We start from the raw sequence: 24,667 nt of genomic DNA, 5'->3' as shown, positions 1-24,667 counted from the left end.
TCAAACAAATTTCAAGCGGGCTGATAAACAGTCTCAGGAAAATTCATTGAGGGACACATTGAAATGGACTCTTTAGAAAGCATCAATGGAATTATGACATCCATAGACTTAGTATTACCATGATGCACTGCTTGTCACTTGCTGGGTCCCTGAGAAGCCAGCCAACAGAGTCCCATCTAACAAAATAAAAGTTGTCTAGTTGTCTAGTGCAGGGTTTCCCCAAATTACCCAATCATAAGACTCACCTGGAGCACTGATAAACCCAGATTCCAGAAGCCAACCTCAGATCTACTGAATCAATCTCTGAGAGACAGGCCTAGTAATCTGTATGTATAACAAGCATCCCCAGAGGATTCAGTTTCCCCCAACTGTTTACAGTGACTTTAAGAATGACCCCTGAGCTTCACAGTCAAGAGGAAGCCCCTGTCAGATGTTGCTGAACCAGGCTCTGATTCACCTGTAACTCATCTTCTCTCTGGCTCACATTTTCTGACCTTCACTGAATTCTCTGGCTCCTCTCCAAATACACCCACCTGCAGCAAGGCAATGGAGCCTTCCCAGAGTTCAGTTACCCTGTTCATCCTGGCAGAGCTAACTGGAAACCCAGTAATAAAGGAACTGCCCCTTCATATTCTGCTCCTTCTTGCTCTAGCCCCTCCAACTGTATGTTGCACTCAAAGGCAGCCCTGACTGGGTACAGCCTGGCCTTGATAGTGTACCTTGATTCAAAACACTCCAGAAAGGCTGTCCTATATGCCCTCCACAAATATGGGGGTAAATCACATCCAGCATTCCAACTCAAGCTGACCTATTTGACCACATATGCAGCACTTCTCCCATATAAACACTTTTAAAATACTGAAGCAAATTCCCCAGTGAACTGATCAAGTAATATGTCTCATTGAAATAAATTTTATTGGTGAGAGTTTTCAAAAGGTTGGCCAGTCCTTGGCCAACCTGTTTCATAAACCACAAACATATGCTTAAGACAGTCACCACTGTGTATTCCAGCTGTACACAGGTCTGCTACTCACTGGAAATGCCAGAAACAAGAAAAGAGGCAGCAAGGAGGGATGACAGTGAGTGACTTTGTTGCTTCATATCACAAAGTGTGGCATCTGCTTTGGAAAGTGCAAAAAACATGGTAGTGAATCAACTGCCAAGAAGTCAAGGACGGGTGTCAAGAAGAGTTTATTCGTAGACTTGATAATAGTTAATCAAATCATATAAAAGTATGCAAAATCCAGTTTATTCATAGACTTGATAATAGTTAATCAAATCATGTAAAAGTATGCAAAATCCTAATATTATCATTTGAGTTTACAGAACACAGGGGGGTTTTTTCCCCCTTACTACAAAAGCTAGTGAGAGAACAAGAAGTCTAACAAAACCACTTTGTTCTCTAAAGTAAACAAACTGATACTTCTGATGGTAAAATCCACTTTGCCAGAGTGGATGAGTGAGAATATAGTAAACTTACGGAGAGAAAAGGAGTAGCTGCCCTCACCTGGTGGGAACTACAGGCTTAGTGACAAATTGCAAGTGTCTGTTTCCTCCACAACCATGCTCTCCGGAGGAGACTGGGCCTTAAGACTTCCTCAAGGTCACATTCGAACTACTAGAATGACATGGCTATGAAAGTGTCCAGGTCAAGCAGACAAGAAGCAGAGCACCCATTAGCCTTACACCTGTGCTAACCTCGGAAGAAGCAGAAGGTGCTGCCAGTGCCAATTACAGGGAGGCTCTCTGAAGAAAGCATGGTAGCCTGGGGGAGGCTCTGCCTTCAACACTATATATAGAGATAACATACAAGAGAGTATACAAACAAATACACATGGAAATATGGAAAAGGTCTATCTATATCCTGGAGCTTCAGACTAGTAACTTGTCTGATGTGTGCAAAGTCCTTCTGTGGACAGAAGGACTGCTACTGAGTGCCCAGATAGGTACATGAACAAATTATGTTTACCCAACTTCAGAGAAACCTTGTCAAATATTCCTCCCAAACAACTGATTTCAGCTTGTACTTGTTTTCCCCCCAAAACCTAACAGACTGTTTCATATAGGCATTTGACTTTTCAAATAATTGCATGCAATCATGGCAAACTCAGTGAGTCCTTGTGCTCCAGGAGCTGCGGAATGGCCTTGAATGACATGTGTATTGCCTTCTGATGCAAAATGTCATCTTCTCAAAGCACAGGAGAAAGGATTTGCAGCAGCACAGACCTGGACTGACCCTGGTCTCAGGGAGGAGCCAGATGCTTGAAACAGCCAAAACAGAAATGTCACACTCCCAAAAGTTCAGAGTAACAAACAAACAAAATAAAAAGTCTAAGTTTAAATGCCAATGTGTGTCTCTCTCTGGTCACTTGACTCTTCACTGAACAGAATGTGTATTCTCTATAAAAGGAGACAGTAGCAGAAAAACAATACAGGAGTTGGCTTCTGCCAGAGCCTTGGTTCCCCCTTTACTCAAAGAGCTGGACAACTGTGAACCCCAACTGCAAATGCACCATTTCCTCACCTATGGTCATTTGACACTTGTGATGCCCCCTAAAGAGACCCTGTCACAATTGTGTCTTAAAGGAAGATGCCACTCCACACTTCACTGCCTACATTTTTTACAAAACAAAGCTTTATATAAAAATTATCTTTGAGTTTCTAAAATCAACTGTTTACTACTTATAGTGAAAGTGTTTGCTTTGCAGACGAGGAGCTGTGAACTGCTTTCCATCTTCTCGATGTATTTATCAAAGCAGAGCAGGGCAGGAGTCAGATACCAAAAACATGACATTATCCTTCGGGTTCCCTGATTAAGGGCAATATCAACAGAAAATGTTTATGCTGGGTGTTGTATGGCTTCTGTATGGAAGTCAATCACCCCCACATATAAACACTTCCCTCACATCAATATGTCATAGTTCTAGTAAGTTCTGGCAAGATCACAGACATTTTAATGATCAAAAGAGGTTAGGAAATAGTGTGCTCATGACTAGGAAAATAAATACTAGCTATAATTTCCTATGCCAGTGCTTCTCAAACTTTAACATGCATACAAATCACCTGGGGTTCTCTTTAAAATACAGATTCTGATTCAGTGGGTCGGAGAAGGGGCTTGAGATTATGGAACATAACTAGCTCTCTGGTGACACTGGTGCTGCGGATCTGTTGACCACATTCTGAGTACCAGACCAAGGCCCTCTACCGTAACCCTTCTTGGGAGGCCAGTGTAATTTCTCTGACCCACATGAATTCCCATCACGTGATTGTGAGGAAAAAAAAAGACACTGTTAAAGGCAAGTGCAATCGTGAGCTCTAGAGGTGGGCTGAAGAAGCAAAGCTGGGATTCTTAGCCCCTATTTTGACTCATACTATCATTCTTTTCTACTTTCCACAAAATTGGCTTAGTAGCCTGACTTCCTTAGGAGAGACAGAGATTGTTTGTTGCCAAGGCTTACCTGTATCCAAGATACAAAAGCATTATCTTTTGTTGTCTACTTGCAACTACCACAGAGAGGCCAGCTCTGAGATGGTTTCAGGCTTGCCATGGAAGCAGCCATAAAACTACCTCCGGAATTAGAAACACATCTAAACAACCCTGAGTTCTCTACAAAGAATCACAGAGTTCCCCAACATTTAAAAAGATAACCTTGTGTGAGTTTAACCAAACCATTTTGATAAGGCAGTTGTTGCTGGTTTTGCGTCTTGGTGATTTAGAGTATTTAACACTCTGAAAAAAACCCTAAACTCTGAGTCTAGCCACACTAGGAATACAACATTAGAGTATATACAAAGGCTTTCATTGTAAAAGATGGAGGACTGAGGGGAAAAGTTTAAATTTTATTCACTAGAGCTGAAATCCAGTCACCCTGACTATATCTTTTTTTTTACATTTTTAAATTAAGTTATAGTCATTTTACAGTGTTGTGTCAAATTCCAGTGTAGAGCACAATTTTTCAGTTATACATGAACATACATACATTGTCACATTCTTTTTCACCGTGAGCTACCACAAGATCTTGTATATATTTCCCTGTGCTATACATTATAATCTTGTTTATCTATTCTGCATATGCCTGTCAATATCTACAAATTTTGAACTCCCAGTCTGTCCCTTCACATCATCCTCCCCCTTGGCAACCACAAGTTTGTATTCTATGTCTGTGAGTCTGTTTCTGTTTTGTATTTGTTTTGTTTTTTGTTTGTTTGTTTTTTTAGAGTCCACATATGAGCGATCTTATATGGTATTTTTCTTTCTCTGTCTGGCTTCCTTCACTTAGAATGACATTCTCCAGAGACATCCATGTTGCTGCAAATGGCGTTACGTTGTCGTTTTTATGACTGAATAGTATTCCATTGTATAAATATACAACCTCTTCTTTATCCAGTCACCCTGACTATATCTCATGTCTCTGTAATTACTATTTTGCATCCCAAACATCCACATCATCACCTAGCAGCAAATGGAATCCAAAGTACTAGAAATAATTAGGGTACATCAAAGCACACACAGATGCATTAAAGTCACTAATAATGAAGCACATACTCTATGAATACAATATACTTTCTCCTAGTATCACCTTTAAAAATATAAGCTGTTGTTGACAAGATGTTCCTCTGAACTAAAAACCACTCCTACGTTATTAATCTTAGTGACCTCACACCACTCCCAAGGTCTCCTGTAACAAAAGAAAGCAACAACTATGTCAGTGAGACACCATGTGAGGAGCTGGTATCTCCTAAGGCAGATGTGAGCCACAGGAAGCTTGACTTCTGAGGTTAAGATTCTACCTCCCAAAGAAGTTGCGGTAGGGAAAAAAATCCTGATTTTTCTGGATTCTTCCTATGTGTTAGGTTAGAGGACCATGACAAGACAGCTAGCTCCTGCAGCTATAAATAAACTAGTCATTCAGGCTTTGCAATGCCAAGCTGGAGAAGCCAGCATTGTGACTGGGCAGTAATTCATATGACTCTGTGGGGCTTTCCCCCAGGAAAGGGAGCACAGAGAAAGTATGGAACTGAACCAAATCAAGTCAGAATGTTGTAGAATAAACGTGTTTCCCCTCAAATGAAGACACAGTGGAGTATCTTGAACAATGTGAAACAACACTAACACCATAACCTCATTAACTAGCCTACTTACTATATATTTCTTGTTGCTAAATCCCTTGGGTGCTTCTGGATTCCAGGCCTCTTACAGATGATTCTGAAACTCCTGTGAAGATGGAAATAGACTGATAGAACTGTTATGCCTGCATCCTTTATATCTTCACTATAAAAAATGGCAATGAATATATTTGTTCCCAGGGTGAGGATGAACAAACATAAGGTGGTCAGTACTGTTGTCACTTCAGAAATAGACATATTCCAGGTTCTAGGCAACTTATACCATATATTTTGCAGATTATCATTAGTTTCTCTTATCCTCTAGGGATGTAGCCTATAACTAAAGGAAAGGGGACTGTGGCATTGTTTCTCCTGAGAATGATGACTGGAACAACTGCATCAAAATCATTTGGATGCTTTTTTTTAAAATGCAGATTCCTGGGCCCTACTTCAAGAGAGCATGAATCGCAGGTTTGGAGGAGGGCCAGAAATCTATTTCATTTCAAACCATCATCCTTAGTGATTCTTACCTCTCTGAAGTCTAGACAACTATGGCTTAAGGTACTGAAGGGCTAAAATGTTCCACAGTATTGACTTGTTGAAAAGCCTTGTTAATTGATTTTTATAGTGATTGCCACATTTCACATAAGGGCAGGTAGCAGTCTACTGGACATTCTTTGCAGGTACCTTTCACCACCTGAACACATCCACTAACTTGGACCACAAGGTCCAAATATAAATCAGATGCAGTTGGTCAAATACCTACATGTAGAGCCTTGAGGAAACATTCTTTTAGGGGATGAGAGAAATATGTAGTTCACTGCAAGAAAGAAAGATGGATCAGCTGAAAGGTATGAAGTAAGCCTGGATGTTTCAGTATGAGCAAATGTTACTGAATCCAATAAGCACCAGTTGAGTTCTAGTCAAAGGAAAAGAGAGTTCTGAGCAGAAGGGAGTGGTCAGTAGTAGTATCATTAAAGTCAAGTAGAATGAGGACTAAGGGTTTTGGCATGAAGAAAAAGTCTTCCATTTACAAGGATGTTATTTCTGGTAAACAGATCTGGCAAATCAACAGAAATGAAAGCTAAACTGAAAGAGCGATGGAGAAATCAGGGTAAGAAAATGAAGATCTCATAAACAGACTACTCTTTGATAGGACAAGGAAAGAAAGAAATTGACCTAGCTTGGAATGAAATGTAGTTTTTATTTATTTGCTTGCTTGTTTGAAGATGAGAGTCTTTTCAGAAACTCCCAAGCAAATTTTCATTCCGTAAAAGAGTAAGAATTCAAAGATAACTTTGTAAGAGCTCAAAAGGTTTTCCAGTCCACAGCCTTCCCACCCCACTAATCAAATGGATGGTAAGAGTTGACATAAGGGTTCACTTGGGGATCACTTAGATGAGCAATAGGACAAAAAACTGGCTGTGCTCCCAGCTGTCCACTGTGTGTGCCTGAAAAAGTGAACAAATCAGAAAAGGTCACTAGTCACAACCTTTTGGTCCAAAACTTGGAGAACTAAAAGAAATGAAGAATGGAAATGGACAAAAACAGATGATGGCTTGGGGACAAAAGCTGTGTCAATCCTCATACCCTGGGATACTGGGAGAGGGATAGAAAAGAATCCCAGCCCTTATGGTTGGGAGATTTTCCTTCTGTTGTCCAAGAGAGACCCAGAGAGGACAAGAAAACATATGAGGTCAGTAAGGAAGAAAAACCTCTTTGTGGCTGATACATTGGATGCATTGTCCTTATGCCATTTGCCCTGATGTAAGTATAACCTTGGGAAAACGGCCACCTTGGGTGTCCACTTGGCTCATTAGCTGCAACAATGCTAGTCTCCAAGACCTTGTCAGATCAATATAGACCTGTCAGAATCCAAAGTTTCTCCAGAAAAAGAAAATAGGAATTAAATATTAATAAAATGACCATAAGAGACAGAGAATTTTCAACTTCCAAGGGGAAAAAAAGTCCTTCTATTCAAATTGTGAAGCAGTTTTATGGAATAATTTTGATTAGATATATTCTCTACTACATAGTGTTTGGCTTTCTTCCTCCCTTCACAACATGCATTTTCCAACTTTTCAGTATTCACGTTATCCTAATTGCTAAGATACAGATAAATAGATAGATAGATCAAACAGCTTTTAGATGCAACTCACACTAATTCTCTCATTTAAAGTATATATAATTTGGTGGATTCTAGCATGTACACAGGGTTGTGCAACCTTTGCCACAATTTTACAACATTTTCATCATCCCCCAAAGAAGCCCCACACTCATCAGCAGTCACTACCCATTTTCCAACCCCACTCTCCTTCAGCCCTAGACAACCATTAATCTACTTTCTGTCTCCATGGATTTGCCTATACTGGACATTACATACAAATGGAATCATACATTGTGTAGTCTTTTGTGACTAGTTTCTCTCATTTAGCATGATGTTCTCAAGGTTTATCCATGTTGCAATGTATATTTCTTTTTATAGCCAAATAATATTCCATTGTATGGATATACCACATTTTACATACCCAGTTTCTCCACTGATGGATGTGTGGGTTGTTTCCATTTTTTGGCTATTATGAAGAACGTTGCTAAAACATTCATATTAGTACCGTACACAGTAGTCAGAAGCCTATCAGATTATTTCAAAGGTCTGGAAAGCAAAACGTCTTAAAAAACAAATGAGCTAGTTATAAGAAACTGTCAGAGTTAAATTTAAATGGCTGCAAAAAAAATGATGCAGATTTGCTGACAAGTTTTGTCGTTTATTACTGAGTTGAGATTTTGGCAATTGGTTCATTCTTCCACTATTTATTTGTTGCCTGTCATTCTTTCCTGGATGTCCTGCTTTGCTCTAGCAATTCTCAATTTAGCCTTTTAAAAAAATGAAAAAACTTTTTACATTCATTAGCTTTAACAAGAAAACACATCATCATTATTGCCCATTAGAACTAAATGGATGGTGGATGGTGAATATTTACCACAGCATTCTTTCCTATTAAAGAAGCCTATTACTGTTTTTAAAGTTATGGTTAAATTTGTTTCACAGACAAATAAAGTTAAATGTTTTCCTAAGAAAGACCATAAACTTGCAAAAATGTTTTTCAATTAGGAGTAAAACAACCATGTGCTAAAGCTTATTTATGCACCTTTTTTCCCCAAGGTATTTACAGAGTCTATGAGAAACCAGTAGTTACAAGCAAACATTAAAAGACATTAAGTACTTGATTTTAAAGCAAAAACATAAATTCATAATCAGGCAACACAAAGCAGAGCATGCACTGGAAGCTCAGTGGCAGGAAAGTAAAGACAAAGTCAAGTCACAATATGGAACAAGCTTATTTTATACACATTCACTGCAGAAATCTTTGAATTTCCACATATACCCAACTAGGGACTGTGACCCAATTTACACATAATGCCTCATACCTGCATCTGAAGCTCCCAACGGGTTATTCTCACAAAGCCTACTGAGATCCCATTTCCTAAACATCTATCAACAAATGTTAATCGAAGGGCTTTATTGTTAGAATATAAACCAGAGATTTACTGTTACTGAGTTGTATCTATAAAACTTGTATGCTTCTTAACATAAGGATCTGCCTTTATTGAGATATAACCCACACATCCAGAAATTTCACCCCTTCAAATTGCACATTGTAGTAGTTTTTAGCACATTCACAGAGATACTTCTTAGTTTTGAGAACAGTTTTGTAACTAGCTGTTCACCTCTCAGATCTTTAACCTTTTTCCTTTTCTTCTGTGCAAGAGGTGCTATAACATACCAGTGAAGAGTGCTGATTCTGGAGCAAGGTTGCTTGGACTTAAATATCACTTCACCTTCTAGATAGCTATGTAGCCTTAACCTCTCTGAGCTTTCATTTTCTCATAAATCAAATGAGAATGTTTGTAAAGTGCTGATATACATGAAACATTTAGAAGTTAATCTGACACTTCATAATTATCTAATATTATCTTTTATTTTTATTTCTTACTTTAATTTTTTTTTAATTTTTAATTAAGTATAGTTGATATAGAGTATTATATAAGTTACAGGTGTACAATATAGTGATTCACAATTAAAGGTTAAGTTCTACTTAAAGTTATTATAAAATATTGGCTATATTCCCTGTGTTGTATAATATATCCTTGTAGCTTATTTTATACATAAGTTTGCACTTTTTTTCTCCTACCCTTATCTTGTCCTGCCTTATGTTTCCCCACTGGTAACCACTAATTTGTTCCCTATATTTGTGAGTCTGTTTCTTTTTTGTTATATGCACTAGTTTGTTGCATTTTTTAGATTCAAGATACAGTGATATCATACAGTATTTGTCTTTCTTGTCTGATTTATTTCACTTAGCATAATACCCTCTCCAAGTCCATCCATGTTGCTGCAAATGGCAAAATTTCATTCTTTTTTATGGTTGAATAGTATTTCATTGGGTGTGTGTGTATATAAGCATATATAGCACATCTTCTTTAGCCATTCACCTGTCGATGGACACTTAGGTTTACTTCCATATCTTGGCAATTGTAAATAATGGTGCTATGAACATTGAGACTTATGTATCTTTTTTGTATCTTTGTATCTTTTCAAATTAGTGTTTTTGCTTCTTTTGGATATATATCCAGGTGTGGAACTGCTGGGTCATATGGCAGTTCTATTTTTAGTTTTTTGAGAGACTTCCATACTGTTTTCCATACTGGCTGCATCAATTTACATTTGCACATGTGTCCCCTTTTCCCTACATCAGCTAAAATTATTTTAATAAACCAAATTCTTCACATATAAAAAGAAGCATTAAAACAGAATATGCGCTATCTTAAAAAGGGGGGAAAAGGTCCTTTCCTTCTAAAGATGGAGTCCAGACTCCTAACAGGCCAAAAAGGGCTCTCAGTAAGAGCTCTCTGGCCTCCAGCCTCGGCTCCACTCCTCCCCGAGACCCACCCATCCACAATAACACAGACTGGCTGTGTTTGCCTGCACACACTGCACTATTTGTTTCCATTCCTTGGCTCCTGCTGCTTCCTTGTGAAAGCCTATCACAGTCCTTCACCAAGCTAACTCATTCTGATTTTTAAAATCAATAGTTCATGGGTCAACTCCTCTAGGAAGGCTTAACAGGTATGGTTCTAACTTCTAACTGATCCCTTCTACCAGAATCACAATCAGTTAAGTATCCTTCTCTCTGAATCTCCATGATATGTGATATCGCTGCACTTACTGCTTCCAACTATATTTATTCTTTTAGGAGTCTGCCTTCTCTACTAAATTGTGAGTTTTTGAAAAAAATTTTCAGCTTTACTGAGGTATAACTGATATGTAAAATTCTAAGATATTTAAACAGTACATAGGGTTGATTTGATACACATAAACATAACTAAATGGGAGGAATTTTTTCATTAACACATTCATCACCTCATTTTGTGTGTGTGTGTGAGAGAGAGATCATTTCTACTTTCTTAGCAAATTTCAATTACACAATAGTGTTATCAACTACAGTCACCATGTTTTACATTAGATCCTCAGACCTTATTTATCTTACAGATGAAAGTTTCTACCCTTTAACTAACCTCTCCCTATTTAAATAGTGAGATCTTTGAGGGAAAGTTCTGTCACTTATTCAAAGGGACCAGAACTCTGACTGAAAACACACAGGTGCTTAATCAATGTTTGCTGATATGACAGGATATACCACCCATCCTCTAACTTTTTGGTCTGAGGATCCCTTAACACTGCTACAAATGATTAAGGATTTAAAGAGCTTTTGTTTACATGGAATATCTATTAATATCTACCATATTAGAAATTAAAACAGATAAACTTGTAAAATATGTATTAATTCAACAGAGTTAGAAAGGTAAATAATTCTTAGCATTATTATGAAGATAGTTGTGACTCCAAAGACTATCTAAAAGGGTCTGGGGACTCCCAAGGGTCCCAGACCACAATATAATGGAGGAGTTTTTGTTTCTTTTTAAAAAATGTATTTTCATGCATAGAATAGTTAAAGTACTTGGGCAGGGCAGTGGGCAAACAAAAAGATCTAAGAAAGGAAGAGAGTTACAACCTTGCCACAGCTAGAGAAAATTGCTGCGGACAGGGAGGCAAAGAAAAGCAAGAGTAGCAATAAAGTAAAAACAGCACCAGTCTTCGGAGAAATAATAAAGAAGCTGCAAGTAACTCTTACAAATAAAACCAAAAACAAGGGTGACGCTGAAGGCCAGAAGTTTGAACAAAATCTGAAACAAACTGATCTTTTAGGTATGAAATGCACTGTTTTGACAATTCTATCCTACCCCATTCCCACCTTTTTGTCATTCTCAATCCTCAGGTGCTCTTTTTTACATGCCTCTCCTCTTAGGAACTCTATTCCCTCTCTTGCCTTGTAGTCATTAGCTGCAAAAAGCTAAATGTTATGTGATTAGAGAAAGGAAAAAAAGGTGACAGCTCTGATGAAGCTGCATGATTGGAATCCAACTGATACATTTTTTAACATTCTATTAGATTATAAAAAATGGTAAGATTTTAAAAATAGGAATGTCAAAGTTATTTTTACATGCTGAAAATACATTTAAAAATTAGTATCCTTAAAATATGCTTCATGAAGGCCAGGACTGGAATGTACTGTGGACTTGGCTATAGTGCTAGAGTGGTGAATGATTTAAATTATTTCATTAATGTTATATTATCCTTTCTATAGCAACAAAAGTCATGGAAATATGACAATTAATTCTCAATTTACATTTGCCTTTGGTCTTTTCTATAAACTTTTCAGGGATATATATTGATTTGAATTTTATTAAGTAGTCATATGTGCTGAGGTCAAAAACTCAAAGTCAAAACCAGGCATAGGCAAATTATAGAGACAGGTCAAATCCAGCCTGCAGACTGCTTTTGTATAGTCCTCAAGCTAAGAATAGTTTTTACATTTTTAGAAGTATGTAAAAACAAAAAAATCAGCAACAAACAAAAAATAAAAGAGTAATATGCAAAAGAATTTTTACATGGCCTGCAAAGTCAAAACTGTTTACTATTCATTCCAAAAATTTGTCAATGCCGCATATAATGCATTCATCATAGTGTCTGGTCTATAACATATACTAAATAAATGTTAGCTACTATTGTTATTAATTTTGTTGTTGTAATTCCTATATTTTATTATCTTTAATTATTATACTCCCTGAATAAATTTAACTTCTAAACTCTGATGATACAGCTTGAACTTTGTCTAATTACATTAACTATGATTTTTTTAATATTCTTTTTCATATTCTTTATCATTATAAGTTATTACAAGATACTGAACACAGTTCCCTGTGCTAAACAGTAGGACCCTGTTGTTGATCTATCTTATTTTATTTTATTGAAGTATAGTCAGTTTACAATCTTGTGTCAATTTCTGGTGTACAGCATAATAGTTCAGTCATGCATACACATACCTTTATTACTTTTCATATTCTTTTTCATTATAGGTTACTACAAGATATTGAATACAGTTCCCTGTGCTATACAGTATAAATTTGTTGTTTATCTATTTTATATATAGTAGTTAGTATCTGCAAATTCCAGACTCCTAATTTATCCCTCACCCCACCATTCCCCTTTGGTAACCATACGTTTGTTTTCTATGCCTGTGAGTCTGTTTCTATTTTGCAAGTAAGTTCATTTGTGCCATTTTTTTAAGATTCCACATATAGGTGATATCATATGATATTTGTCTTTGAGTTATTTCAGTACGTATGATATATCTTAGTATGACAATCTCTAGGTCCATCCATGTTGCTGCAAATGGCATTATTTCATTTTTTTGTGGCTGAACAGTACTCTATCATATATATACATACACACATACACACACACACACACATACATACACACACTCTCCACATCTTCTTTACCCATTAATCTGTTGATGGACATTTAGGTTGCCTCTGTTTCTAGACTATTGTAAATACTGCTGCTATGAACACCGAGGTAGATGTATCTTTTAGAAATAGAGTTTCCTCCGGATATATGCCCAGGAGTGGGATTGCTGGATCATAGGGTAAGTCTATTTTCAAATTTTTTTTTAAGGAATTTCCATACTGTTTTCCGTAGTGGCTGCACCAAATTACCTTCCCACTAACAGTGTAGGAGGGTTCCCTTTTCTCTTTACCCTCTTCAGCATTTATTACTTGTGGACTTAATGATGGGGTGTTTTTTTTTTCATTCTTTCCATCCTGCCTATTCTTGAACAAGCTTGATTTCTCCTTTTTTCTTTTACTGTGGTAAAATACACATAACAAAATGTTACCATTTTTTTCCTTTTTTAAATTTTATTTTATTGTGTTAAGAACATGGAACATGAGATATAGCCTCAACAAATTTTTAAGTGTACACTGCAGTATTGTTGACTAGAGGTGCTATGTTGTACAGCAGATCCCGACAACTTATTCATCTTGCTTAATGCAACTATATGCCTACTGATTAGCAATTCCCCAAATCCCCTTTCCTCCCACCCACTGGTAACCATCATTCCGCACTTTGTTTCTATGAATTTTACTATTTTAGATATCTCATATGAGTGGAATCATGCAGTGTTTATCTTTCTGTGACCAGGTTATTTCACTTAGATAATGTCTTCAAGATTCATCCATATTGTTGCATATCACAGAATTTCCTCCTTTTTAAAGTCTGAGTAATAACCCCCTGTATGTATAAAATGTATTGTCTCTATCATCTATTGATGAATATTTAGATTGTTTCCATATTATGGTTATTGGAAACAGTGCTGTAATTAACACAGGAATACTAATATCTCTTTGAGATCCTGATTTCAATTCTTCTGAATAAATACCCAGAACTGGGGCTGTTGAATCATTCAGTAGTTCTATTTCTAACTTTTCAAAGAAACTATGTACAGTTTTCTGTAGTGATTGCACCATTTTGCATCCCCATCAACAGTGCACAGTGATTCCAACTTCGCCACATTCTCACCAACACTTGTTAGTTTTTTTTCCTTTTTATAATAGCCATCTTGACAGGTGTAAAGTGATCTCTCATAGTGGTTTTGATTTGCATTTCCCTGATGATTAGTGACGTTGAACATCTGTTCATATACCTGTTAACCATCTGTACGTCTTCTTTGGAGAAATGTCTGTTTAAGTCCCTAAATAATTTTTAATTGGGTTTAGTTTTTTCACTATTAAGTTGTAGGAGTTTTTTTTTTTACATATTTTAGAGATTAACTTCTCATATATACAGTTTGCAAATATTTTCTGCCATTCCATAAATTGTCTTTTCACAATGTTGTTCCCTTTGCTGTGTAGAAGCTTTTTTTTAGTTTGATACAGTCTCACTTGTCTATTTTGTTTTTGCTGCTTGTGCTTTAGGTGTCATATCCATGAAGTCACTGCGTCATATCCATGACGTCATTGTCAAGACAATGTTATGAAACTTTTTCCCTATGTCTTCTCCTAGGAGTTTTGCAGTTTTAGGTCTTACATTTAAGTCTTTAATCCACTTTGTGTTGTATTTGTGTATAGTTTAAGATAAGGATGTTGAATTTTGTCAAATGCTTTTCCTACATCTATTGAAATGATCATATGATTTTTATCCTGTACTTTGTTAATGTGTTGCATTACATTAACTGATTTTTGTATGTTGAAACATCCTTGTATTTCAGGGATAAATTGCACTTGTTCATGCTGTATGATCCTTTTAATGTTCTGTTGGAGTTAGTTTACTGGTATTTTGATGAAGATTTTTGCATCTGTATTCATCAGGGATATTGGCTTGTTGTTTTCTTTTCTTGTGGTGTCTTTGTCTTTGGTGTCAGGGAAATGCTGACTTCATAAAATGAGCTTGGAGATATTCCCTCCTTTTCAATTGTTTGGAAGAGTTTGAGAAAGATTGGCATTAATTCTCCTTTAAATATTTGGTAGAATTCACCAGTGAATCCATCTGATCCTGGGCTTTTCTTTGTTGGGAGGTTTTTGATTACTGATTCAATCTCCATACTAGTTACAGATTTGCCCAGACTTTTTTAGTCTTGGTAAGTTGTATGTTTCTTGGAATTTATCCAATCATTTTAGGTTATCCAGTTTTTTGGCATATAATTTTTTATAGTAATCTCTTATGGTCCTCTTTATTTCTGTGGCACCAGTTGTAATGTCTGATTTTTACTAATTGAGTCTTTTCCCTTTTTTTCTCAGTCTAGCTAAGGATTTGTCAATTCTGTTTATCTTTTCAAAAAAAACAAATCTTGGTCTCATTTATTTTTCTGCTTTCTATTTCATTTATTTGTGTTCTAGTCTGTGTAACTTTCTTCCTTCTGCTAACTTTGACTTTGGTCTGTTGAACTTTTTCTAGCTCCTTCAGGTGTAAAGTTAGGTTGTTTGAGATCTTTCTTCTTTTTTAATGCAGGCATTTATTACAGTTCACTTCCCTCTTAGTACTGCTTTTGCTGCATCCTATCAGCTTTAGTATTTTGTGTTTTGTTTTCATTTGTATTGAGGTATTTTCTAATTTCCTTTTTTATTTTCTCTACCCAAGAGTGTGTTGTTTAATTTACACGTAACTGAATTTTCCAGTTTCTTTCTGCTATTGATTTCTAGTTTCATTCCACTGTGATCCAAACAAATATCTGGTATGATTTCCAATCTTATATTTTTAAAGACTTCATTTATTGTCTAACACGTGATATATTCTGGAGATAGTTCTGTGTGCCCTTGAAAAAAATGTGCATTCTGCTGTTGTTGGACTAAATGCTTTGTAGATGCCTGTTAGTTCCATTTTGTTTAAAATATAATCCAAGTCCAACATTTCTTTATCAATTTTCCATCTGAATGTTCTATCATTGTTGAAAGTACAGTATTGAAGTCTTCTACTATTATTGTATTGCTGTCTATTTCTCCTTCAGTTCTGTCAGTGTTTGATTTATGTATTTAGGTGCTCTGATGTTAGGGGCATAAACAATTGTTCTATCTTCCTAGTGAACTGACCCTTTATCATTATATGATAGCCTTTTTTATTTTTTGTGACAGTTTTTCACTTGAAGTCTATTCTGACTGACAGTTTTTTTTTTTCTTTCAGCACATTACAGATGTCATTCATTGTCTTCTGGCTTGCCCAGTTTCTGACAAGAAGTTTGCTATACTTAATATCTTTGTTATTCTGTATGTAATGTGCCTTTTTGCATTGACTGCCTTCAAGATTTTCACTTTATTTTTGGTTTTAAAAGAACTGAACATAATATGCCCAGGTAGGATGTGTGTACTGTGTGTGTCACTTATCCTACTTGGGATTCTCTGAGTCTTTTGGATCTGTGGTTTAAGGTCCTTCATTTCATTATTTTTTGAAAACTTTCAGTCATATGTCTTCTGTGATCTCTTCTGCTCATTCTTTCTGTCTGTTTCTTCTGGGATTCCAATTACATATACGTTAGAATGTCAGACCATCTGATATTGTCACTGAGCTCTAGGATGTTCTGTTCTATTTTGGGGTGTTTTTTTCCCATTCTTTTTTCTCTTTGTGCTTTTGGTTTGGGTAATTTCTATTGATCATCTTCAAGCTCACTGATTTTTTTTCTCAGCTCTGGCAAGTCTACTGATGAATTCATGAAAGGCATTCTTTATTACTATCACAGTGTTTTATATGTCTACCATTGCCATTTGATTCTTTCTTACAGTTTCCATCTCTTTGCTGAAACTCTACCTGTTTAGGAATACTGTCCATCTTTTCCACTGGATCCTTTAACATACTAATCATAATTTATTATAAATTCCCTGTATAATATTCCAACATTTGGGTCATCTCTAAGTCTTGTTCTGTTGACTACCTTGTCTCTTGTTAGCAGGCTGGTTTTTTCCTGCTTTTTTGTGTGTCTCATAATCTTTTTTATGGAATAAACCATGTAGGAGACCTTCAATGGTCTGGACCCCAGGTGGTTTCCCTTTATTCCTCCATGGGTGGAGAGTATTTTATTTTACTTTTTCCTCAGCCACAGTTAGTTTCTACCAGTACCCTAGGGTGCAACAGGGATTGCTGTTTTTCTCAAAATAGATGAAGGCTTTTTTCTTAGAGAAGGGTATGGATAGTGCTTTGTATCTTTTCTACAGCAGCAGCTGCTTCCCTCCCCAGTCCTGCAGAACTGAAAGAGGATTTCTTTTGTATTCCATCATGTCCCCAATATTTCCAAGGAATACCCAGCAGAACACCTTGGATATGAAACTATAAGTAGCTAAAAACACTCTTTGTGTCTGCAGCTCCTATGTGTCTGTACTCTCATCCGAGCCCACACTCCACCTTTAATAATTTGTTAAAATTTATAGCAGAATTCTTATTCACTTGTATGGTGGTGTCTCAGCTTCCTCCCATGCTTTGCCACTGGTAAGCCAGTGCTTAAATTGTCTCTCCTTGGAGGTGCCTTCATATACCTTAATTTCAGGCTAGTTGATTGACTTGCAACCTCAGCTCTCTAACAGATTAAAGAAAAGTTATGGCTTTGTATATTATCAGAATTTTTCCAGTTGATGGTGTGAGAGCAACACTCTTTCCAGGTTTCTACATACTAGGCATAAATCTATCCCATCGTGACTATACTTGAATACTCCAGTTATGAACAGCCCTTAGATATTTCATAATTTCCTTAGCTCTTCTAATCTATTTTAGAGATATGCCAATGTAATTATGTACTGAGAACAAGTCTGCACCATACAGCACAATCCTATTGCAATAACAGGCAAGTCTTTACCCACTATGATGCCCCAAGCTAATTTTAAGTTGCTACCATTGTTACCCAGGCAAAGCAAATTCTTTCATGTTACCTACCTTTTGTAGGACTTCATGTATTTCACAATCTCAGTACAGAGAGTCCTCAGTTTACTGCCATATAACAAAATAAATCACTCATACAATACTCTGGCAAAGACATCCTATTATTTTTTTCAACCTAGTAAAATTACAGACCACCTCTTCTTTTCCATTATAATCCATCTAACCTCAGTATTTTTCATTGCTCCTTATTTTCCTATCCCTGAAACTCTCAAGGAGTAAGCATTTTCTAATCCCTTTAATGAACCCATGCTGTAGTACTTCCTGGCACTATGACCTTCCTCCGATTATTGAACTTCTCCAAACTTCAGTTTCCTTATTTGCAAAATGAAGATAATAGTGTGAGAAACTAAATGAGAAAAACGTATTATCTTTGAAAAGTGCTTGGCTATTACTGTACTTTTCTATCATTAATAGCTGATTAAATATTAGAATTACAGCCAGTTATATAAAGACTCAAGTATCTCTCCTCTAGTCAAGCCTATAACTTCCATTATGTTATTTTAAAAGGAAAACCAAATTAAACTTAAAAATCACTTCCATTTAAAGCACTTTTTCCAGGAATGCAACTCACTATATATATATATATATATATGGTTTCTCTATGTACTATAAAATATCTTTTCTTTCTTATTTTAACTCTCATGTACACATTTATATGTAGTATATATGTGTGTGTGTGTGTGTGTGTGTGTGTGTATATATATATGTATATATACATGTGTATGTGTGTATGTGTTTCCACATATATGAGCCTGATGACTGGCCACTGCCCCTGCTCATCTGGCCTTCTATCTGTAACAGGGACAGAGCCAGGCACAGTGCTTGGCTCATTTTTTCCTGGACAGACTCCATTACCCACTCATATATTTCACTGACTCTAAAAGAACCAAGCAAATGATCTGATGGTTTGGGTAATTAAAAAACTTTCTGCCAGCATGCGTTTTCAGCAATTGCCAAAGGTACTGCAGAGTGATAAATTGGTCCTGCAAGGGCTTGATCAATCTGTCTCTCTTGATTTTCATGTTTCATCCTGTATGTAAACAAAGTCCCTAAGAATATTTTTGTGCAGCTGCTAGCAGTATCCTTGAGATACTGACTGAGTATGCATCCCTTCATGATAGTAATCCTAAGGCTAAAAAAGACTAATAAAAAGAAGATTTCTAGATCTAAAAATATAGAGAATTTTTAATGTCCATAGGATAACTCTTATTTATGAAGACATGTCTGTTTGTCTTAGTAGCTTTTGGAAATGCATTTGTTAGCATTTTCAAATCACATGGAGGTTTTTTCCCTTAGAATAACCTGCATATGGTAAAGTTCCATAGGGTGGAAGGTAGTCTCAAATTTTTACCAAAACCAAACAAGAGTTGCAGAGTAGTGGTATATCTATTAGCACTAGCTAAAGCATATATTAATCTAGTAATCATTTCAGACTTCATGTAAAACAATTTTCCATGCCTACAAAGGTTTCAACCACCAAGATTAGAATGATTATTTTGCTGCAATAAAGATTAGTGGAGTTATAAGTACGATTTATGTATGTTCTGAACATACACTAATTCAGCTAAAATGTACCAATACATTTGAAAGACTTTGAATCCGTACCACTCAATAAAGACATATGATTTCTTTCAGCTTTTTTGTAAATCTAAAGGTCACTAGGCCTACAGGAGTTGGTTCCAATTTTCTTTAGAGTTGCTCTTAATCACTCATTCTGAAGCCTTTGAAGAAGCAGGACAATAGGCTTCTTGTTTCTAATCTCTACAAAAGAAATGGATGGTACTTCAGAGCTCCCTCCATTCTTAGTCATTTGGGTTACAATAATAAGGTAGGAAATATATTCACCAACTGATATTTCAAGAGTCAACAGGAGGAAATCCATATGCCAGAAAAATGACTTGTTGAACACTTCTTCCTTTTTATATGAAAATGCCAGAAGTTCTTGCAGACAGAAATATATTTCATTTTTATATTTAAAAGTTTTGCTGTAATGCTGAAGTGTATAGGAATTACAGTGAACTTGTAATAAAATTAGTTTTATACAAAAATCTTCCTACTGTATGGTTTTAAGACATCATTTTAAGAGAATAAAAGCCTAAAGGGAATATAAAAACTCCTTATATTTCCCTATATAAGGCATATTGTTCATAATTTTAAAATTCATAAAGTCCACAGACCTATGGTCAATTAATCTTCAACAAAGAAGGCAAAAATGTACAGTGGAGAAAAGGCAGTCTCTTCACAAGTGGTGTCAGGGAAACTGGATAGCAGCATGTAAGTTAATGAAGTTAGAACACTCTCTCATTCCATACACAAAAATAAACTCAAAATGGCTTAAAGACTTAAATATAAGACAAAACACAATAAATTTACTAGAAGAAAACATAGGCAACCATTCTCTGACATAAATCTTAGCAACGTTCTCCTAGAGCAGTCTACCCAGGCAATGGAAATAAGAGCAAAAATAAACAAATGGGACCTAATTGAACTCATACGCTTTTGCACAGCAAAGGAAACCATAAGCAAAACAAAATGACAACCTACGGAATGGGAGAAAATATTTGCAAATGATGCGACTGACAAAGGTTTACTTTCCAGAAACAGCTCATACAACTTAATAACAAAAAAATAAACCCAATCCAAAAATGGGCAGAAGACCTAAACAAGCATTTCTCCAATGATGACATATGAATGGCCAATAGACACATGAAAACATGCTTAATATCAAAACAATGCTCAAAACTACAATGAGCTATCACCTCACACCAGTCAGAATGGCCATCATTCAAAAATCCATGAACGTTAAATGCTGGAGAGGGTGTGGAGAAAAGGGAACCCTCCTGCACTGCTGGTAGGAATGTAGTTTGGTGCAGCCACTATGGAAAACAGTATGGAGATTCCTCAAAAAACTAACAACAGACTTACCACATGACCCAGCAATCCTACTTCTGGGTATATACCCAGAGGGAACTCTAATGCAAAAAGGTATGTGCACCTCAGTGTTCATAGCAGCACTATTTACAACAGCCAAGACATGGAAGCAACCTAAAATGTCCATCGACAGATGACTAAATAAAGAAGTTGTGGTATATTTATACAATGGAATACTGCTCTGCCATAAAAAAGAATAAAATAATGCTATTTGCAGCAACATGGATGGACCTAGAGATCATCATTCTAAGTGAAGTAACCCAGAAACAGAAAGAAAAATATCATATGATATCATTCATATGTGGAATCTAAAAAAAAAAAAAGGGACACTTATAAACTTACCTACAAAACAGAAACAGGCTCACAGACTTAGTAAACAATCTTATTGTTAAGATTGTTATAGGGAAAGGGGTGGGAGGGGATAAATTTGGGAGTTTGAGATTTACAAATGTTAGCCACTATATACAAAAATAGATTTTTTTTAAAAAGTTTCTTTTGTATAGCACAGGGAACTATGTTCAATATCTTGTAATAACCTTTAATGGAAAAAAACATGAAAATGAATATAAGTATGTATATGCAGGACTGGGACATTGTGCTGTACAACAGAGACTGACACATTGTAATTGACTGTACTTCAATAAAAACATTCATAACAATCTTTTCAGTGTTTTTTAAAAATAATAAAAACACATTTAATGAGCAAGGAATCCCCTATCTACCATCTAACCCTCTCTGATTTTTCCCTGCTGTCTTATCTCTAAATCCTCTATTAAAATGAAAATGCTTCAAGGACAAGTTAAGCTTCACTAGTATCTTTGTGTCTAGTTAGATGAGAAGAGAGTCTTCACAGGAATGATTCTTAAAAAAAATCTCAACTTTTGCCCTGTAGCTGCCCCAAAAGGACCAGGGGGTACCTAATTTGCAGGACTCTCACAAACAGGCTGCAACCACCTCCCTCAGAACCCCTCATGTAGAGTTCTGCACCACTTATTCCCAGAGGACCCTTCTGTCACAGCAGGAGCACAACTGACCCTCGAATGAACAACCTACACTTTAGGATCATGTCTTCTTCTAGTTTCTGAACACTGAGGCCATTACCTGCTTCTACTTGATCTCTTGGATTTTAGACTACCGCTTATTTTGGAAATAGGGACTTGAAGCCAGAAAAATCTCAGTTTAATTCCCAACCCCATTATATACTAGATTTTTAACCTTAAGCAAGTCACATGCATGTTCTGATCATCAGCTTCTCCTCCATTTTTAAAAATGGGGATCATGACACCCTCTCTCAGAGGACTGACACAGAGATTGAAGGGGATAAAATAATATATGGGAAATTTATTTGGGGAACTATGATGTATTAAACAAATGCTGGTTTAATCAGCACCTATGAACAAAGATTACCCAGAGTTTGGAATATAAAGCTGAACGTAAATCTAGAAAGGGTAAACATATAATGGATGGCATTAGTTCTCTGTAAATATTGTCCATCATAAAAAGGTCATTTGGGTTCCACTATGCCAACACCAATAAGGTGATTAGATATCTCAGTGAAAATCATTTATATAAAATAAAGCTTTAATCTCATGTTACTGTTCCTTTGTATGCAAAAAGAATATTATAAAAGACAATGGCAGTATAAGTGGGTTTTTTTAGAAACGGGGAAGGTGTTGTAAAGAAGAAGAATTTGGTAGTATTTACCATGCAGTGTCCAAGGGAAACAGCTACTGACTCAGCAGGCATTATGATTTTGAGAAACAGATGTGTGGTATTATAAAGCAAGTTTAACACCCCAGTCCTCACTGAGGTATAATGAAATCTACTTTCAGGACTACTTGGAGTCCTTATTCTGATTCTGTGTTCATCAAGCCATCTTTTGATTACTAATTGGATCAACCAAAGTAAAAACCAGACCTAAATGGCTGTGATCCCCACAAGGACATGATAAGACCCTGTAGGTAGGAAGTCAGCCTTTCTTCCGATTTCTCTACTGTCTCTTCTTTCTAACTCCAATATTAGCTACTTTTTATTGAGGAGGAACTTTGCATGTTTGTTAAGAGCCATATAAGTGTTCTCATTTTTCTGCCATTTGTCTAGGGTATAATGCCAATGTGAAAAAAATATGTTTACAAAGTTAAAAATCAGAATTATATACACTTATTAAAAAAAGGAAATTGATAATTATAGTACACCTACTCTATGGATATTTCATAATAATTTAAAATAATGGTTATAAAGACTACAAATAGCAGGGGTTACAAACTCAAATTCTCACAAGACCAGGAAAGAAATAATAAAGATGGAAGCAGACTAGTTTAAGACACAAGAGATGATGAAGACTGTGGTGAACTACTAGCTAAGAAGGGCGGCCACTGCTCAGCTCCAGTCATTCACTGCCATGTGGTAAGGGGGACCTGACGTTGCCAAATCTTCTGATTTTTTAGAACATAAGTCAAATTACACAAATATAATGAACTCTTTTCATAAACAGAGATCTATTAAAACTGTCCACATGTCATGTGTAATATAAACCAGTAATAAAGTTTGTTTTCAATGCCAAATCTTATCTCCTTGAAAACAGCAGTCATCTGCAACACTCAGACATTTATGTCACACTGCATTTTACTCTCTTAAATCTGGGATTGACTTACAAAATCAACTTAATATTCTATACTTTTTAATATGCTTGAACTAGAAATTTGTTGCTTCTTAGCAAAGAACACTATGAATAATGTTCAGATTTTTAATAATGTTTTGAGTCAATCATACACAGAAGGGTGATACTAAACAAAACTACAGATATTTATGTAAAATAATAAAAACTAACACTGGATTGAGATGATAGACTTTATATAAGTCTAAACCCCTTCCTATCCTAAATCCAATGAGATGAAAGAAAATACTTTAAAATAATAAATTCAGAATTTCAGTGAAAGCAAGAGAGCTAAGCAGATCACAAATTTTGAAGATTTCTCAAAGGATAGGAAGCAGGTGGATTCAGATCAGAGAAACAAGATCAGAGGAAAGCTGAGTTCTAAACAGTTGTAGGAAAAAAACTGCTGTGAAGGTAGGTGCAGTTTCAGGAGACTTCAAACTTAGAGTCAATTGAATAAGGAGCAGATGGAGGTTCTAAGGCAATCATCAGGATGAAAAGGTACACCAGTACAGCAAGACAGGGTCTTCCCTTCTCTGAATTATGCCAATAAGTAGATGACTGATCAAAGCAGCTAATATAAGAACTGGAGTCTAAGTTATTGCTTGCTGACAATTCAGGCCCTCTCCCATCACCCCGATCTGACTGCTAGCCTTCTTCAGTATGACAGTGGCTCATGTGCTAACCAGGGGGAGTAGTGGGGATAGGGAAGAGAAGGAAAGATGATTTATTGGGGGATATGGAAGGATGTTTCAGGATATATTTCTTTTGCTTAACAACTGGCAGAGCCGACACTCTGATGATGAGGCCACAACAGGCAGAAGATCTGAATATGCCAGTTAGACATGATGTTGCCACTGCAATAGATTTTCATTAACCAGCTAAAGGGTTAAAGAAGAAACTTTCTGCTTGCAACTGGCTAGGGCTGGGAGAGAGGGAGAACAGGTCAGCACTATCTCCTTTACACTTCCCCTACTGCTGGGTTACTGCTCTCTCCTTTTCTATCTGCATTCTTCCTCCCTTGGGCTTAGAAAATAAATTCCTGGATCCTCAAAGCAAACTTATGCAACCATAAGATTTATTAAAGTCTAAATGCACACATCCTGGGAGAAGGAGGAGGTAACTAAAATGAATTTTGTTTCACCCCCTCA

General features: G+C 36.3%; 1 protein-coding gene across 16 annotated transcripts in view; it reads right to left on the bottom strand.

The window, feature by feature from the left end:
• The window catches only part of FRMD5 (FERM domain containing 5), a 372,595-nt gene that overhangs the window by 187,964 nt on the left and 159,964 nt on the right, over nucleotides 1-24,667 (bottom strand). Inside the window, exon 2 of one of the 16 annotated variants that reach the window (XM_072962552.1) lies at nucleotides 5,144-5,215. The exons of the other annotated variants lie outside the window; for them this stretch is intronic. The gene's annotated coding sequence lies outside the window, so the exon portion shown is untranslated. The remainder of the gene's footprint in view (nucleotides 1-5,143; nucleotides 5,216-24,667) is intronic. 16 annotated transcript variants of the gene reach the window in all.

Source organism: Vicugna pacos, chromosome 6 (assembly GCF_048564905.1).
Source record: "Vicugna pacos chromosome 6, VicPac4, whole genome shotgun sequence".
Classification (NCBI taxonomy): domain Eukaryota; kingdom Metazoa; phylum Chordata; class Mammalia; order Artiodactyla; family Camelidae; genus Vicugna; species Vicugna pacos.
This window is presented reverse-complemented; position numbering and strand designations above follow the sequence as displayed.